Below are 20,169 nucleotides of genomic sequence, written 5' to 3'. Positions count from 1 at the left end.
TTTACTGCCCACGAGTTTTCGGCAGAGATATCCTCTGCCATTGTCGTGGATGACTGTCGGTGGTTGTCATTGCCGTGCTTATATAGCCGCGCCGTCGCTCTTGACGTCGCTCGTGACGTCACTGGTGCTCGGTCCCGCACCATATATGGTAATGTTTTGGCCGCGCTACTGCCGGGCCCGCTTCAACTCCCTCAACACCGGATCCCACGCTGTACTCAGCTGCAGTCCACCGCCTCTATTGAAGGTGTTGTCAGAAATTATGGCCTCTTTATCACGCTATCCCAGAAGCCATTACTCCGTTTAATAATAGACGTCTCATCGAATGCAATTCCGTGTCCGTTTTCCAGAGCATGTTCTGCTACAGCTGACTTTTCGGGATAGCGCAGACGGTAACATCTTTCATGTTCTATGCGGCGCTGTTCAATAGTACGAACAGTCTGGCCGACATAAAACAGCCCACATCCACACGGTATCTTGTAAATTCCTGGCGTTCTGAGGCCTACATCGTCTTTCAAGGATTTCATTAGTTGCCGGATCTTTGCCTGAGGCCTGAAGATAGTGTTTATATTATGCCTCTTCAGGAACCGACTAATCTCCCCTGTTGTGGAATCCCTATCTTACACCCTTTTCAATTCGAACACTTTTTTCTTGATCTTCAAAAATGGTTCAAATGGCTCTGAGGACTATGGGACTTAACGTCTGAGGTCATCAGTCCCCTAGAACTTAGAACTACTTAAACCTAACTGACCTAAGGACATCACACACATCCATTCCCGAGGCAGGATTCGAATCGGCGACCGTAGCGGTCACGCGGTTCCAGACTGTAGCGCCTAGAACCGCTCGGTCACCCAGGCCGGCTCATGGTCTTCCACTCTTATTGTTCCCTCTTCGTTTTTGTGCACATTGTATATGACCAGTACTTCTCTACAGATTACAGATATTTTTCTCGGGATTTCGAACATTTGACACTGTTGTTGTTGTGGTCTTCAGTCCTGAGACTGGTTTGATGCAGCTCTCCATGCTACTCTATCCTGTGCAAGCTTCTTCATCTCCCAGTACTTACTGCAACCTACATCCTTCTGAATCTGCTTGGTGTATTCATCTCTTGGTGTCCCCCTACGATTTTTACCCTCCACGCTGCCCTCCAATACTAAATTGGTGATCCCTTGATGCCTCAGAACATGTCCTACCAACCGATCCCTTCTTCTAGTCAAGTTGTGCCACAAACTTCTCTTCTCCCCAATCCTATTTAACACCTCCTCATTAGTTATGTGATCTACCCATCTAATCTTCAGCATTCTTCTGTAGCACCACATTTCGAAAGCTTCTATTCTCTTCTTGTCTGATCTTTTTTTTCAGGTTGACAAATGCTAATAACGTGTCTCGATTTTTCTTCAGTTCTGCTTGCACTATCAACTGTGTCAGAACTGCCTCTCTGCTGCTTTTCCCTTTCTTAAAGTCAAACTGATCGTCATCTAACAGATTTTCAATTTCATTTTCATTTTCTATTATTCTATGTAATATTATTCTTGTCTGCAACTTGGATGCATGCGCAGTTAAGCTGATTGTACGATAATTTTCGCACTTGTCAGTGGTTGCTCTCTTCTGAGGATGATGTTTTTTCTAAAGTGTGATGATATATCGCCAGTCTCAAACTTTCTCCACACAACGTGAATAGTCATTTTGTTGCCACTTCCCCAAATCATTTTAGAAATTCCGATGGAATGCTTTCCGTCCCTTCTGCATTATTTGCTCTTAGGTCCTCCACAGTCCTTTCAAATTCTAATTCTAATACTGGATCCCCTGTCTCTTCCCTATCTGCCTCTGTTTTGTGTTCCATCATGTCAAGACCTCCCCTTCATAGAATCCTCCAGTGTACTTTTTCCACCTGTCAACTCTCTGCTCTGCATAGGTACTTCAACATATTCTTTCCACCTGTCCTCTCTCTTCTCTGCATTTAACAGTAGAATTCCATTGCATTCTATATGATAGCACCCTTTCCTTTAATTTCACCAAAAGTTCTTTTGACTTTTCTGTAGGCTGAGTCAGTTCTTCATACAATCATTTCTTATTCGATTTTTTTTCACATTTTTCATGCTGCCATTTCGTCTTAACTTCCTTGCATTTTCTGTTTATTTCATTCTTAAGTAGCTTGTATTTTTGTATTACTGAATTTCCCTGCTTATTTTTCTACTTCCTTCTTTCGTCGATCAAGTGAAGTATTTCTCTGTTATCCATGGTTTCTTCGCAGTTATCTTCTTAGATAACTTCTTTTTTCCAACTTCTGTTAGTGTCATTTTTAGAGATGTCCATTCCTCTTGAGCTGCACTGCCTACTGAGCTATTCATTATCGTAGAATCTGTAGGGTCAGGAAAATTGCGTACTTCTTCAATTGTTAACGGATTGATTCTTCTCGACTAGTCATTGAACTTGAGCCATGCGAACCAATCTGTGATACCGTAATCTCTGCCTGACCATGATGTAATCGAAGTGGAATATTCCCGTAGTTCCTGGTCTATCGCAAGTATACCTCCACCTCTTGTGATTCGTCGACAGAGTATTCGCTATTACTAGCTGCAATTTACTGCAGAACTCTATTAGCGTTTCTCGTCTCTCAATCCTAGCATCGTGCCCATTTGCCCCCCCCCCCCCCCCTGATCCTTTCTTCTATGCCTTTCGCTGCAACGGTACTGAAATCCTCCATAACGTTTTGATTTTAAACTCCCTTACGTACTGCATTACCCGTTAAATATCCTCATATACTTCTCTGTCTCTTCATCCTCTGCTTTCTAACTACAGTATTGGTGTTGGTTTTCTACCGATTCTGATGGGAAAAACCCTGCCCTTAACGATTGCTACTCCCGTTATAAAATTTTTTACTGCTGTTCATCTTACCCTAAACTCGCCTGACCACAAAACCTTTTTACTTCACTGACCTCCAGTATCCCACCCAAAGCCCAAGATGGTGCCATGGACCTCTGCCCACTCCTCTGCTGTCTTTGACAAGGCTGTTAATAGAACGAGGGTGACTTTTTATGCTAGAATCTTCGATCGCCATTACTGATTATTTTTATTTAAAATTTAAGCAGAGGTGAGGTTCGAACCGGGAACTTTTTGGTTACTAGTCAAAGACACTACCCATTAATTACGGGTGGATGACCAAAAAAACTGACTCCAATTGATTTTCATAATCAAACAATTATTTGTTTTGGTTTTCATAATCAAACTATTATTTGTTTAGCCATTCCCGCCGACTACATGAAAGGTCGAGTTTATGCAGGGAACACGGTGTGAACGCCGAGAGTGTCTCCACCGTAGAAAGAAATGAGCAGAGGTGGGGCCGAGGAGAGCCCGTAAAACTGCTACTGTCTAGCGCAGGTACTGCCAGGTGAAAAGAGCAGCCGTAAACATGGACCGTCTTGCGATGGTCCCAGATAAACTATGATATTAATGGTATCTGTTCATTCGAGAACAGTTACTATCTTCATATATGTAGTTAAAGGCTACCCAGCCATTGACCTTCGTCTGTGCGAATGCACCTATCTGGTACATTACGTATGTAGATTGTGGACAGTTGGGAATGTGGGTCTCACGGGAAGCGTGTAAGGGATAAGACCCTGCAGTCGCGCTTTGATCTATGTCCTCAATGGATCAGATGGATAGAGCGTCTGCCATGTAAGCAGGCGATCCCGGGTTCGAGTAACGGTCGGGGCACACATTTTCAGCTGTCCCCATCGAGATATATCAACAACACCTGCCTGCAGCTGAGGGTTACAATTAATTATCATTTATATGAATAATCATTTAAACTTAAATCGATTACAGAATCGATAGTGCTCGCATCAACCACCAATTAGACCTGCACATAGCCAATAACTACACTCCTGGAAATGGAAAAAAGAACACATTGACACCGGTGTGTCAGACCCACCATACTTGCTCCTGACACTGCGAGAGGGCTGTACAAGCAATGATCACACGCACGGCACAGCGGACACACCAGGAACCGCGGTGCTGGCCGTCGAATGGCGCTAGCTGCGCAGCATTTGTGCACCACCGCCGTCAGTGTTAGCCAGTTTGCCGTGGCATACGGAGCTCCATCGCAGTCTTTAACACTGGTAGCATGCCGCGTCAGCGTGGACGTGAACCGTATGTGCAGTTGACGGACTTTGAGCGAGGGCGTATAGTGGGCATGCGGGAGGCCGGGTGGACGTACCGCCGAATTGCTCAACACGTGGGGCGTGAGGTCTCCACAGTACATCGATGTTGTCGCCAGTGGTCGGGGGAAGGTGCACGTGCCCGTCGACCTGGGACCGGACCGCAGCGACGCACGGATGCACGCCAAGACCGTAGGATCCTACGCAGTGCCGTAGGGGACCGCACCGCCACTTCCCAGCAAATTAGGGACACTGTTGCTCCTGGGGTATCGGCGAGGACCATTCGCAACCGTCTCCATGAAGCTGGGCTACGGTCCCGCACACCGTTAGGCCGTCTTCCGCTCACGCCCCAACATCGTGCAGCCCGCCTCCAGTGGTGTCGCGACAGGCGTGAATGGAGGGACGAATGGAGACGTGTCGTCTTCAGCGATGAGAGTCGCTTCTGCCTTGGTGCCAATGATGGTCGTGTGAGTGTTTGGCGCCGTGCAGGTGAGCGCCACAATCAGGACTGCATACGACCGAGGCACACAGGGCCAACACCCGGCATCATGGTGTGGGGAGCGATCTCCTACACTGGCCGTACACCACTGATGATCGTCGAGGGGACACTGAATAGTGCACGGTACATCCAAACCGTCATCGAACCCATCGTTCTACCATTCCTAGACCGGCAAGGGAACTTGCTGTTCCAACAGGACAATGCACGTCCGCATGTATCCCGTGCCACCCAACGTGCTCTAGAAGGTGTAAGTCAATTTCCCTGGCCAGCAAGATCTCCGGATCTGTCCCCCATTGAGCATGTTTGGGACTGGATGAAGCGTCGTCTCACGCGGTCTGCACGTCCAGCACGAACGCTGGTCCAACTGAGGCGCCAGGTGGAAATGGCATGGCAAGCCGTTCCACAGGACTACATCCAGCATCTCTACGATCGTCTCCATGGGAGAATAGCAGCCTGCATTGCTGCGAAAGGTGGATATACACTGTACTAGTGCCGACATTGTGCATGCTCTGTTGCCTGTGTCTATGTGCCTGTGGTTCTGTCAGTGTGATCATGTGATGTATCTGACCTCAGGAATGTGTCAATGAAGTTTCCCCTTCCTGGGACAATGAATTCACGGTGTTCTTATTTCAATTTCCAGTAGTGTACATGCGTGATTCAAATGGTAAGAGTGACGGGATCTTGGCACAACAGTAGTAAAATTAATGATGACTGTAGTCCGATTTGCTGAAGGGGAACACCTGGGAACGACCGTTAAAAGTTCTTCAATCGCTGTGAGTGGTTAGTGGTGGCGTGCCAGTCTCGCGGTGACCCATAACCAGGTGTTTACAGCGTGTGATAGGGAGAACATATTGACCAGGGCGCACTCGGTATCGAGGTATCTTACAAGGGTACCGTACCTACTCGGCATCACCGATTTCGTCCAAATTTGTGATACAAGGGGCAATCAGAAAGTTCCCGTTCAAAGGTGGGACGGCCCAGAATCGGCATGTCAGACAATTAAGATCGCAGAGAGCATTCAGGCAATCATTCCACCGACGCACTGGTTGAAGATACCCGTTTTGTAAAACACTGTATCTACGCATTTACCGCATGGACGTCGGGAAGACAGGAATGCCACAATGATCCTTTGTTTACATGTCATTGCTAATACACCCGCATCGGAGTCGCTCTACGTTACATACACTGATCAGCCAAAACATTATGACCACATCCCACCGTGACGTTGGATGCCTGCGGTTGTGTTGCTGGCACGTGAAGCGATAACAAAAGTGTGTACGCGGAGTGGACACGGACGGTGGATCACCGTAGCGAAGATATGGCCTGCAAATGGGGAAATCCATTGAGATTATTGTTTCGTAGAGCCTGTGAACAAGTATCTCGAAAGCGGCGAAGCTGGTCGAATGTTCACGTGTTACTGCCGTGAGCGTCTACGGGAAGAGGTATAAGGACAGTGAAACTACCACTAGGCGCTGAATGGTTGGACGTCCACTGCTCTTCACAGAACGTTCGGTGGCTTGTCTGCTCTGTAAAGTAGTGATCTGTGGCATCTCTGCCGAAAGAGCAGAGTGCTGGTGCACGCGCAAGTGTTTCGGAGCACACCATTCATCGTACGTTGTTGAACATGGAGCTCCGCAGCAGTCCACCCTTACGTGTTCACATGCTGACCAATCTACATCTTCAAATACGATTCTAGTGGCCACGGGACCATCGGGATTCAACCGTCGATCAATGAAAACGTGTCGGCTCTTCGGGTGACTCACATTTTTGCTACACTACACCGACGGTCGTCTCCACAAATGCCGTCGTCGAGGTGAACGGTGGCTCGGAACGTGCAGCCCACCACGGACGCAAGGTGGTGGGAGCAGTATTATATTACGGGAGACATTGTCCTGCCCTTGCATGGGACCTGCTGTAGTAATGGAAGACGCGCTGACTGCTGTGAATCACATGCATTCCTTCATGCTTGACGTCTTCCCGACGGAAATGTCATCTTTCAGAAGTATAACTGTCCGTGTCTTAGAGCCGGGACAGTGCTGCAGTGGTCTGAGGAGCATTATAGTGAACTGTCTTTGGTGTCTCGGCTGCAAAATTCGCTTATGTAAATCCTATGAAACCCATCTGGCTCGCTATTGGACACCATCACCGCGTACAGGAAACAGCGACTCCCTATTAACGCGAATTACATTAACGAGAATTACACGAATTGTGCGTAGACACCCAATGCCATGTACCTCTACAACAAACAAACCTACCAACAAATTGTCGGATCCCTGATACGCAGAATCTGCGATGTATTCCGTTTCAAAGACGGACAAACAGGCTATTCAGCATGTGGTCATAATGTTTGGGTGGTCATAATGTTTTGGGTCATCAGTGTATACGCTGCAACAACGCCCTCAAACGCAAACTTCTTGATCACCGATTGTATGTGTAGCACTTGGCCAGAAATGATAAGTGACAGAAGGGGGAGCAACAGCTGGCCAATTGCTTAGAGAAAACAGGCATTTTTGACTTGGAGTGGACGAGTCATGGGAAATTTAAGTCAGAGTAGTTTCCAGTCAGCGGCTGGCGTTGCAGAACGAGGGCAGAATGGTAATCCGACGGTCGTGAGGTTGAGGCCCTATCCGGAAGGTTTTTTATTTTCAATTTTTATTTTACGTAAATAAAACGATGTAATTCTCAACATAATGTAGGTATTCAAATTTTCATAAAAGGAAAGACAAAAGAAAATCTCGGTTCGAAAATATATATTCTGGAAAGGATCGTAATGCGTACACGAGAATTTCGTACAAAAAATTAGATATTTTTATTATTTAACAGTTGATCCTGTGTACGTAGTGTAGTGATACTCACCGTAAAAACAAGGGAAGCAGTAGTTGTCTGGGAGTCTTGCACACGTTATAACGAAACTAACTAAACACGATGCCCCGTAAACTTTAACTACAATCCGTTCTTGGAAATTTATTTGCACTGTCCTCATGGGTGTTGAAAGTACAATCCTTGCTTGGAAATTTATTTGTATTCTCAAATTTTCATTTTCATGTCTGTTACGAAAATATTATGTGCGGTACACTGAGGTTGGGATACTTCCTTCTAACGTGTCGGACCTCCTTTTGCCCGAAGTAGTGCAGCGATTTGACGTGCCGTCGACACCACAAATCGTTGGTAGCCCCCTGCAGAAATATTGAGCCATGCTGCATCTGTAGCCGTCCAGTGCAGAATTTTGTGTACGAATTGACCTCTCGATTATATCTCATGTCGCGCGATGTGGGAGGTCAAATAAATCGGTCTAATTGTCGTTAAACCAATCGCGAACTATTGTTGCCTGTTGGTATGGCGTATTGTCATCGATAACAATTACATCGTTGTTTGCAAAGTCAACGAGTGGCTGCAGAAGGTGTCCAAGTAGCCGAACATAACTATTTGCAAGTCAATGACCGGTTGGTTGAACCAGGGGACCCAGTCCATTCCACGTAAACACAGCCCACACCATTATAGAGCCACATCCAGCTTCTTTCGCAGTGCCTTGTTGACAACTTGGGTCCATTGTTTTGTGGAGTCTGTGCCACATAGAATCCACTTACCACACATAGAAACCACTTACCAACTCAAATCGGAACTTGTCTGATCAGACCATCATTATCCAGTTGTCCAGTATCCAACCGATATGGTTACAAGCCCAGGAGAGGCACTGCAGGCGATGTCGTGCTGTTAGCAACCTCCCGACGGTCGTCTGCTGCCATATCACAGTGACGACAAATTTCGCCGCGCTGTTCTAACGGATACGTTCGTCGTACGTCGCACACTGATTTCTGAAAACATTTCACGCAGTTTTGCTTGTCTGTCAGCACTTACAGCTCTACGCAAACTCCCCTGCTCTCGGCCGTTAAGTGAAGGCCGTCGGCCATGGTGTTGCCTATGTTGAGAGTAAACCTAAAATTTAGTATACTCCGTACGCTCTTGACGCTGTGGATATCGGAATATTGAATTCCCTAACGGTTTCCGAAGAGGAATGTCCCATGCATGTCTCTCCAACTACCATTCCGCGTTCAAAGATTGTTAATTCCCTTAGTGCGGCCATTATCATGTCGGAAACGTTTTCATATGAATCAGCTGAGTATAAACGACAGCTCTGCCAATTCAATGCTCTGTCATACCGTTTTGTAGGCAATGCTACCTCCATCTGTGTGTGTACACATCGCTGACCCAAGACTTTGGCACCTCAGTGTATATCTAGCGTTATTTCGGTTTATTTGCAATGTAAGTAGCGTAAAAATTCAAAACAGAAAGAAAGATAGCATGCAGAGACTCGAATCCACGACTGTTAGATTTCTCTTCTGTACTCTTTCCTCTGAGTCAATCGCTGCCTTACAACTCCGCTAACTGAAATGGCTTATGTCCGCATGTCCGCTCGAGCTGTATCAAGAATGCTATTTTTTTCTAAACGCTAAGCCATTTGGGGCTTCCACTACTGTCACTTTCATTTTTGGCCACCATATTACGAAAGACTACACATGTATGCATATATGTATGTATGTACTTGTGCGTATGTACAACTCCTCCTAAGCCATTGGACCGATTTCAGCCAAAGTGGTTCACTAATAACTTACTGTCAGGCAGCAATCGCTGTCGGGGAAGAAATCACTTACCTATCACAGATCAGGAGATATGATGTCATAAACAGAAAGATGCCACATCATGCTGGAATTTTAAATTTATTACTTTTGTGCTACTGAGTACGCAATAAATTTGCAAGACGAGCTCCGCATATGCCGCTACATGCACTTAAATAATTATATCATGGTACTATACAAACAGTTCAGAAAATATGACGTTATAACACTGAGCTGTGTGAAAAAATGCACGACGTTTAAATTTATTACTTCAGCTTAAGAAAATCCCCGATTCCTGATAGCGCTTTTGGCAGTTTTAGCTTGCGAAGCACGATCGGCTGTAGGCGAAAACGATAGCAGTCTATAGATCAATGAATAAGCATTGCCACAGAGACGTTTACAAAATCGCATAGTATAGAAGCGAAACAGCTGTATTAGTATATTTGCACATAACGCATATTTCTTTGTACTGCTGTTTCATAATTTCAAATGTGATTTCGCGAATACACTGATACTTCAATACGAACACAGTTCATTTTATGTTTCTGTTTCTAATAGAAAACTAGCAAAATGATACCTGGGCAAGTATACCACAAATTTGGACGAAATTGGGCATAACGAGAATGCGCGGTCCCCTTGTTATCAGAAGAAACATTAGGTACTGCGTTATCTTGTTGGAAGTTGATGTCATGGAAGCCTCGAAGGGAGGGTACAGCTACCTAACTCACTACGTCAGAAATGCTAACGAAACTACGCTATAGTCGACCCAAACGTGATCGTCCTGCTTAATCAGTGGCATCCTGTACCGTCACATGTGGCGCCGGGACTGCTTAATGTTGACGGAGCAAACTGTAACGTTCGTTCGCTTTGGTCCCTCTACAGATGGATACGTCTATCGTGTATTGTGCTCAGAACCGGGACTTGTCAGGAGATACGAAGTCATGCAACTTCTGCTTTCAGTGACGTAGTCCGGCTCATCAATGTTGGCTACAAGCACGCCTGTTTCCTGACTCAAGGTATGGGACGTGATGTATGACCCCGCACGTCTGAGCGAACAGTATGTCTGCCTTCTCGGGGTTTGGTCTTGTGGTGCAGCATTGAGTATGGTGCTCGAGTATCCAAGACCGCTTGACGATTGCTAAAGAACAACTGCCAGTTGCTACGGAATAACCAAAAATAACTACAGAAGAAGCGACCAATAACAGTAAAAGGAAATGTAAAGGACAGGACGAGTGAACTGCAGCGAAGCCTGTGTACGAACCTCCTGTATGCATGCGACAATTCATGGATACGATGTTTGAAGAAGATTGTTGTGGAACCTATTTGTTCGACATTCCATGCGGTACGGCAACATGTCTCCAAGGCATCATTTGAGAGCTTAGGATAGTGCTCGAGCAGCTGAACGGCTCGACGCCGCCCAAAGTGTCACTACTGCGGCAATAGTAATGGGTGTGTCCAAAAGTATGATATCGAGGTTACCACAGACGGCTGAAGGTGAAAACGCTGCTCTAAATCGTGCCGGTGGTCATAGACGGAACACTACCTTGCAAGAGGCTCGATACGCAGCCTCAATCCTTAGCAGATCGCTGTAGACCTTGCAACCACTATAGGTACGCGTGTCTCTGCTAGAACCATTCCGTGGCGATTCAGTCAGGTTGGTTTGTATCCTCGGAAGCCTGTTAAATGCATCGCACCTCAACCATCCCAACGTCTAGAATGAGTTAGATGGTGTAGGGAGGCTGTTGGCTAAGGTCAGCGGTAGTGATCTAGAACGATGTCCTCCGACGAATCTCGCTTCACTGTGACAAGTGATTCTGTCCACCAGTTAATGTGGAGAGTGAGAGGGGGGGGGGGGGGAACACGTTACACACCACATGTTCAAGAACGTCATCTGTATGGTCTAGTTGCTATGGTGCGGGCAGGCATTACGCACAATGGCCGAACACCATTGCATATCTTTGCTCTTGGTATCGTTACTGCACAGGGATCCTGCTGGGAGATTACTCTGGATCACATTCCTCTGTTTATGGGTGCGGTAATTACGACTTTCTGTTTATGGAGGACAATGCCCGCCTACACTGGACCGCTGGGGTGTCGGACACGCTAGAAAGTGAAGACATTGGACGTATGGAATGGCCTACGTAATCTCCAGACCCAAACCCTACGAAGTATGCCTGGGATGCTCTGGACTGACGGGTTTCTCAACGAGCATCTCCGCCTTAAACTGTGCAAGGAGAAAAACTGCCTTGAGGGAGGAGTGATATAATGTCCCCCAAGAACTCAGAAGTTTGGTAGCCAGCATGAATAATAGGTGCAAATTATGCATTAGTGTCCGAGGAGGGCATATTCCTTATCGATAATCCGACATCAACCTTTATGTTTGGAATCAGAACTGAGTCAAATATGAACGGTGGTTATGCCTGCTATCCTGCTTTCTTATTGGGTGTAGTCTGCACTATTTTTCATTATATATATGAGGAACAGAGATATTGTTGGAAAGCAACAACTTAGGCAAAGATAGAGGACATGAAACGCCGTACATATATAACAGAGATGGAGTGGTACAATCTAGAGGTCAGTTCTTGGCGAAGCATTGAAAATTAACTAAACAAACAGCATTGAAATCTGCAGCAATTTGCGGAAGGGTTGCACTTCTGTCACGATGGACGATTCTCTTCAGTCCTCGTTGGTCCCGTTCTTTCAGGATCTTTTCCCGGCCGTAGCGATGTCGAAATTTGATGTTTTACCGGATTCCTGATATTCAAGATACACTCATGAAATGGTCGTGCCGGAAAATTCCCACTTCATCGCTGCCTCGAAGATACTATGCACCATCGATCCTGCGCCGATTATAACCCCTCGTTCAAGTCCACTTAGCTCTTGATGTCCTGCCTTTGTAGCAGCAGTAACCGATCTAACCATTACTTCAGACTCCTGTTGTCTTCTACATGCGTTGCCGACCACAGCGCGTATTCTGCCTGTTTACATATCTCTGTATTTGAATACGCATGCCTATACCAGTTTCTAAGGCGCTTCGGCGAAGTTGTAGATGTCTCATACGCAGAGGAAAAGGAAGCCTAAGTCAGCCGGTTAGAAATACTAGAAATTAAAAAGAAAAACAGTCATGTATATTTCCACTTTTATAGTTAATTGACCAGATCCAGTTCAATTATTCACCTGTTTTAAGAACAAAACGCAGATCATGCTCTCAATGTTCCCATGTCCAGAAACAACAAATGTACAAAACCAATGAAATGATGGTATAAATTTCAATACCAACAGTACACGTTCATAATATACACACATTAAATACAGAAAGCATTTCACTAATTGCTACCTCTCCTAATATATAAGATACCTAATACTGAATGGATTTGTTGTGCTTCACCAGTGTTCGAGTGAATTAACACCACAATGCGATCGACGTTATAGAGTAGATTACAGTGTACTGCTTCGGGGAAATAGAAGTTAAACTTGGATCCTCAGTCCATGAGTAGGAAAAAAATTCTAGAAGATTGATGCTTAATTTTATTCCTAGGTATGTTTAGTCATGTTATTGTAATTGCTGATTGCTTAATTCCATATGAAAGTTGTCAAAAAAGGTCACTGAAGTAATTTTACATTAAGCCAAGGATCGATATATTAAGAAGTTGAGATGTTTATCTTTGCCTTATCATCATGTTTATCTTTGATTTTCATATTTAGAATCAGTATTGTACTTGAAAATGGGCTTATAACAATAAACCTAGGATGTGCAGTAACCATAATAAAATTTGTGAAGCAGGGCAAACAATAGTGTTTGTTTAGTTAACTGACAATATTTCGTAATCACTGAAATAAAATCTCACACTCTCTCAGCCAACAAAGTTTCATTTTGTTTCCTCCTTCCCTTCTGGATGCTTCAGTTTCTTTGTCAGGCAGTGTGTGTTTCACAATTTCCCCGAAGCAGTACAATGTAATGTAATCTATAACGTCCATCGCAAAGCGTTATTAATTCACTCGAATGCTGGTGATGCATAACAAATCCATCCAGTATTAGGTATCTTATACATTAGGAGAGATAGCAATTAGTGAAATGCTTTCTGTATTTAATGTGTGTGTATTATGAATGCGTACTGTTGGTATCGAAATTTATACTGTCATTTCATTGGCTTTGTACATCTGTTGTTTCTGGACATGGGAACATTGAGAGTATGATCTGTGTTTTGTTCTTACTGTGGTCCAGAGGGGTCTATCTGTATTTCAAACAATCAGACAATATTTCGGAGACATCTCACATGGCTCTGACTACAAATGCTGGTCGGCATATAACTTACCACTACTACATTGGGTCCTGTCGTATTCAGCTACTAGGTCAACATGAGAGATAACTGATACTGCAAGATGGGGAAGATGCAAGCACATGTAACACTCATAATTCTTTACTAGTCTAGCAATGAACATCCGAATATTAATCAGAATGAAACTTCCTGGTAGATTAAAACTGTGTGCCAGACCGAGACTCGAACTCGGGACCTTTGCCTTTCGCGAGTAAGTGCTCTACCAACTGAGCTACCCAAGCACAACTCACGCTCCGTCCTCACAGCTTTACTTCTGCCAGTATCTCGCCTCCTACATTCCAAACTTTACAGAATCTCTCCTGCGAACCCTGCAGAACTAGCACTCCAGAAAGAAAGGATATTGCGGAGACATGGCTTAGCCACAGCCTGGGGGATGTTTCCAGAATGAGATTTTCACTCTGCAGCGCACACTCCACTGCAGAGTGGAAATCTCATTCTGGATTAATCAGAATATTGGAATACAGTATCCGATAGTACTAACTATTTCATTTACATGAAGGAAGAGATACCGTCATCTGTTGTATCAAAGCAGCAGCCAATGGTACATAATGAAAATAAACATGAACTGTGTAGCGACACCACCATTTAGGATAGGGAAAGTTAGTTTTGTGCTGTATTTGGAGCATGAGTTACAGCCAGGTATGGGCCAGATTATAGTAAGTTAAACATACCAGCAGTTGCGAAGGCAAATAGCGGCCACAGGGCCGTAGAACTGTTGGAGAGGGCGCACACAGCAGTTTCCATGGCGCAAGTCACAGGCAGAAGAGGGCCACTGGCCAACTTGAGTGTTATGCCTATATAACATGAACCAGAGCGCTTAGCAAAACAGAGGCGCCAGCCTAGTATAAGTAGGTGCCGTTTTCTAACGAGATTCATTCAAGTGTGGCAGCTCTCCTGGATGGCGGCACGTGTCACACCACTGACTACACGCAGCAACAGATGGGGCGCCAGCATCCCAGTCCATGGCGGGTCGTTGGTTCGACCCTCTGAGGCCGACGCAGAGTCCGCAGCCAGTCAGCGCAGGCCACTCCTCGGCTTGCTACCGTGGGCAGTTGTCTCGGCTCCCGACACATGCCGGAGATTTCCTGAGGCGAGGGCCGCAGATTCGGATGCCGGATAGCTGGCACTTGTTTGTCGCCCTGTTCTCAGCCACTCCAGAGAGTAGAAGGATGCAGCTGGCCACCTGCAGCACACACTGAGCAGCGCTGAGTCAACAGGGACGAAGACCGCCGAGTCAACTGTGGCATCGTGATGACGATGGACTCCACTGGTGTACAAGGCCGGCAAGACACAGAGTTGCATTGCACAGGTCGCTGGGGTGCTTCCTCAGCATTGTGGGGCCTGTGATGCAGACCGAGGTGAACGGAGCACTGTAGTGGGAGCAAATAAATCATTTAGAAAGTTCTCACCGAGTTTTAATACGACACCTCCTGGCACCCACCCACTACATTTGGTGTCTTCATGCCACATTTGGCGTCTGCTACCACAACAGCTGAAATTCATTACGAATTATAGATAATTCACGGTTAAAAGGCCAACAGTTAACTGCTTTTATTAGAGGTTGCAGGATCCACAGTTTTCAAAACAGTCTTTAAGTCCAGACCCATTCACTCCATATTTTCACTCTTTTACAACTTGATTTTTTTTTCCACAAAATGTATATATTAATTGAAATAACGATATCTTTTATTTTAATCCAAATGAAAATAAGTTTACTTATTTTGATGCATTGACTGAAACATCATGTAAAGTAGTAATCAGGACTGCTTGGTTAACAAATTCGTTGAAGTAATCGTTCTCTCACGACTCACAATGTATATACAATATCAACTTGATAAATGTATTAAATTGATGAAAGTCATATGTTGATATCCATTCAGAATATAGGGAAAAATTCAGCTTCAGCTCGGTTTTTCCTTTTAGGCAAATGGAAAATAGCCTTGGGCCGAAAGTAGAAAGTTTCACAGGAATCAAAGTTATGGTCGGTTAAACTGAGTGACATACCTACCAACAAAACGCTAATGACGTTTACAATAGTTACATTAGACTTATCACTGAAATTAAATAGACGAAATTTCAAGTGGTAAAGTTATATACAGTGCCGGTTAAAACTAGTTCACTAGTTTATTTTGTCATCCAAAATAATTATTTTGCTCTGAGACATAGACAACAGTAAGTTTACAAATTAGACTTTCATAAATCTATCATCGTAGCTTTTCACATACACAAAAAGGTATTCATAACACAAAGCAAAGCAATTAATAATGTGATGATAATGATCAGATATCGAAACTGATAGTTAATAAATATTTATTTTATTGGCAGCTCTTGGAGGTTCTGAAAGATGCTGTTTTTCAAATATCTTCGAGCTGTCTGGTACCAAATCCACAAATAGTAATACATTTATTTTGCAGTTAAGTTGGAAAGTATATTACCATTTTAATTAGATATTGCAAGAAATATAGCAAAAACACAACAATAAGAAATGAAAGTATTTTGACTAATATCATGGGAATTAAATGCAAGCATATTAGCGTCATTTGGAAAGAAGCGATCTTTGTTTGATGGATGCTTACGAATTAGGAATAGAGAGGATGGCAGTTCTGCTCAGGCTTTGGCCCCTTTCCCCCTTTTCCTCACCCCCCTTCCCATCAGCTAAAAAATATAACAATAAGCCACGTCAAGAGAAGAAGCTCTGAGTGACATTCTTACATGGTTTGATTTAACCATCTGCATTTCGGAAGGACAAGTGAAGTTGTTAATCTAGTAGTGTTACGTTGATTCTCTTATTTTCACAGAGATTAAGTTTTACACTTTTATATTCCAATTTGGGTGCAATGCAAGAAATTACTGACACAGCGCCTAAGTTTACTTCTCTCACAATGAAGTTAGCAGTAAGAGAACATTTTCTTTACAGTTAATATGATTATGTTATTCTTCTGTACTGAATATTCTAATGATCGTCAACCAAGTGTCTGATAGACGCAGTCATATACTTCAGGAAGGATTTAGAAGTAAATACTCTTTTTTGTGTGTATGCGTTATTTTAAAGCCACTGACTGCTGTTGTTGGTTTCACATCTGTTCCTCAATAACATGTTTTCAGTGTTGCATGCATATACGTACAAAACACTGTGATGAAGTATTTACATTATCCAGAATGAAAGTTTCTGTCTGCAGCGAAGTGTGCGTTGATATGAAACTTCCTGGCAAAGTAAAAGGGTGTGCCAGACTGTGACTCGAACTCGAGACCTTTGCCTTTCGCAGACAAATGCTCTGCCTAAACTTGCCTGCGAAAGGCAAAGGTCCCGAGTTTGAGCGTCGGTCCGGTACGCAGTTTAATCTGCCAGGCAGTTTCATTTTTACATTATTCTCCACATTTTCTTACAAAACTGCTGTAGTTGTTATAAAAATCATAATTTAAGTTTTTCGAAGACTTTCGAACTAAATTTGTCATTTTGTTATGAAGCAGTTCTACATATAAAATTACATTAGCGGTTTGTATCTTAAAACTATTCAGAATTACGGAATATTGTTGTGTTACTGAGGAGGAGTCATGTGGAGATATTCTGTGGCCCGGTTTGGGTTTCTGTGTCACACAGCAATCTGAGGGAACAGAGGTTTCCCCGAAAGCTGTGCAAGATTTTAATTGTGCGTAAAGTAATGGGCAGGCAACCATGTTTTTTTTCGGTGTGCTCTGTGTTCCGGCCGATTCACTGAATTCAGAATTTTATTACTGGTGTGAGTCGTAGTAGCCAATTGTTTGCGTCCGGTCTGTTTAACATTTTGGGGGACAATTTCCAAATTTAACGAAGTTGGATATTTAAAGCCAGCAAGCATACAGGAGAATTATATACACTCCTGGAAATTGAAATAAGAACACCGTGAATTCATTGTCCCAGGAAGGGGAAACTTTATTGACACATTCCTGGGGTCAGATACAACACATGATCACACTGACAGAACCACAGGCACATAGACACAGGCAACAGAGCATGCACAATGTCGGCACTAGTACAGTGTATATCCACCTTTCGCAGCAATGCAGGCTGCTATTCTCCCATGGAGACGATCGTAGAGATGCTGGATGTAGTCCTGTGGAACGGCTTGCCATGCCATTTCCACCTGGCGCCTCAGTTGGACCAGCGTTCGTGCTGGACGTGCAGACCGCGTGAGACGACGCTTCATCCAGTCCCAAACATGCTCAATGGGGGACAGATCCGGAGATCTTGCTGGCCAGGGTAGTTGACTTACACCTTCTAGAGCACGTTGGGTGGCACGGGATACATGCGGACGTGCATTGTCCTGTTGGAACAGCAAGTTCCCTTGCCGGTCTAGGAATGGTAGAACGATGGGTTCGATGACGGTTTGGATGTACCGTGCACTATTCAGTGTCCCCTCGACGATCACCAGTGGTGTACGGCCAGTGTAGGAGATCGCTCCCCACACCATGATGCCGGGTGTTGGCCCTGTGTGCCTCGGTCGTATGCAGTCCTGATTGTGGCGCTCACCTGCACGGCGCCAAACACGCATACGACCATCATTGGCACCAAGGCAGAAGCGACTCTCATCGCTGAAGACGACACGTCTCCATTCGTCCCTCCATTCACGCCTTTCGCGACACCACTGGAGGCGGGCTGCACGATGTTGGGGCGTGAGCGGAAGACGGCCTAACGGTGTGCGGGACCGTAGCCCAGCTTCATGGAGACGGTTGCGAATGGTCCTCGTCGATACCCCAGGAGCAACAGTGTCCCTAATTTGCTGGGAAGTGGCGGTGCGGTCCCCTACGGCACTGCGTAGGATCCTACGGTCTTGGCGTGCATCCGTGCGTCGCTGCGGTCCGGTCCCAGGTCGACGGGCACGTGGACCTTCCGCCGACCACTGGCGACAACATCGATGTACTGTGGAGACCTCACACCCCACGTGTTGAGCAATTGGGCGGTACGTCCATCCGGCCTCCCGCATGCCCACTATACGCCCTCGCCCAAAGTCCGTCAACTGCACATACGGTTCACGTCCACGCTGTCGCGGCATGCTACCAGTGTTAAAGACTGCGATGGAGCTCCGTATGCCACGGCAAACTGGCTGACACTGACGGCGGCGGTGCACAAATGCTGCGCAGCTAGCGCCATTCGACGGCCAACACCGCGGTTCCTGGTGTGTCCGCTGTGCCGTGCGTGTGATCATTGCTTGTACAGCCCTCTCGCAGTGTCCGGAGCAAGTATGGTGGGTCTGACACACCGGTGTCAATGTGTTCTTTTTTCCATTTCCAGGAGTGTACGTAATTTTCCGAGAATCACCTACCAATAAAACTACATTTGTCGATATTGGAAGCCAAAAGGGACAATAAAGACAGCGAAGTGCATCTGCAAGCCGCAGGTAGTATTGCTGTATTTGTGACTTGTGATTCCCTTATTTATTGCTGATAAATGTAATATAATCTCTTTACTGATTACTACTAGAATTTTGAAACATTATCTTGTTATATTAAACACAGAAAGAATACTTAGTAAAATGTGAGTTGCCACATCTGGAGTATGGCTTTTTATCTTGTGAAAGTCTTTCATCTGGAAACCTTTTTGTGTGTTACATGTCCGAAGTTTTACATGTATAACTAGTGTGGATCTTGGTGATGCACGATGACGTGGTCTAAGCAGCAGACTGTTATGAAGGAAGCTGTAAAAACTGGTGGCACTACACACTTTATGCTTCATGCTTCTCAAAACGCACAGGGAACTTTGCGATTAACGTCGTCCCCCACCGTCTGCGATAGATGCTTTCGGATGTAAACAATACACTGTGGTGTACAATATGGTGATGAGGAACTTTATAGTTATCTGCCGATGGTGATGAATGTTCCTTCTATCGCTGGAGTTGCTAGTGAATACGCCCTAGTCGAGCGCCATGGCAGAACCAAACAGCAGTTGACTAAAGAGAAGGACACTTTCAGACTTCACCAGAGCTTATCTTAAAGTTACATTTGCTCAGTCTATAGTCATCACGTATTTTACAGGAAGTGTGCCCCAACAGCGACCGAAGGGATGTACTGGAGAGCACTTTACGAGATGCAATACACATGCGAAAACTGTAGTGAGGGATGCCGTACATGGTATTTCGCTGCAATCGGTGAGAATCGCATTTGGACTGTTTGAGCGTCTGTGCCATTCCGGGAAGCAAACACGAGGCGCGGATTACACGTCTGTTAGAGTTACGCCTGTCCGAGCTGCGACAGAGGCAGCAAAGGGCTCCAGCCAACGGAAACGTTCACCACTACTCGTGTTACACGACGTTATTACTTCGGGTGTTTACCCACAGACGTGGTGCAGTGATATGCTTAATACTGTACATATTGTTGAGTGTTCCAGATAGAAACGCCATACAAAAGTTTTTACCAGCATGTAACATTTTCGTTCTAGAATACCGAAGTAAAGTGACAATAGATATTGGGGAACATGTTATGTGATTGTGTTACGAAAGTTTTGATGAACTGTGTGGATTACGAGCCTAAATGAGGATTAATCTAGTGTCTGCAAGTAAAGCCTAATCAAGAAACGAGAA

Source organism: Schistocerca piceifrons, chromosome 5 (assembly GCF_021461385.2).
Source record: "Schistocerca piceifrons isolate TAMUIC-IGC-003096 chromosome 5, iqSchPice1.1, whole genome shotgun sequence".
Classification (NCBI taxonomy): Eukaryota; Metazoa; Arthropoda; class Insecta; order Orthoptera; family Acrididae; genus Schistocerca; species Schistocerca piceifrons.
The sequence above is the reverse complement of the archived record's forward strand: the minus strand, read 5'-3'. Positions refer to the sequence as shown.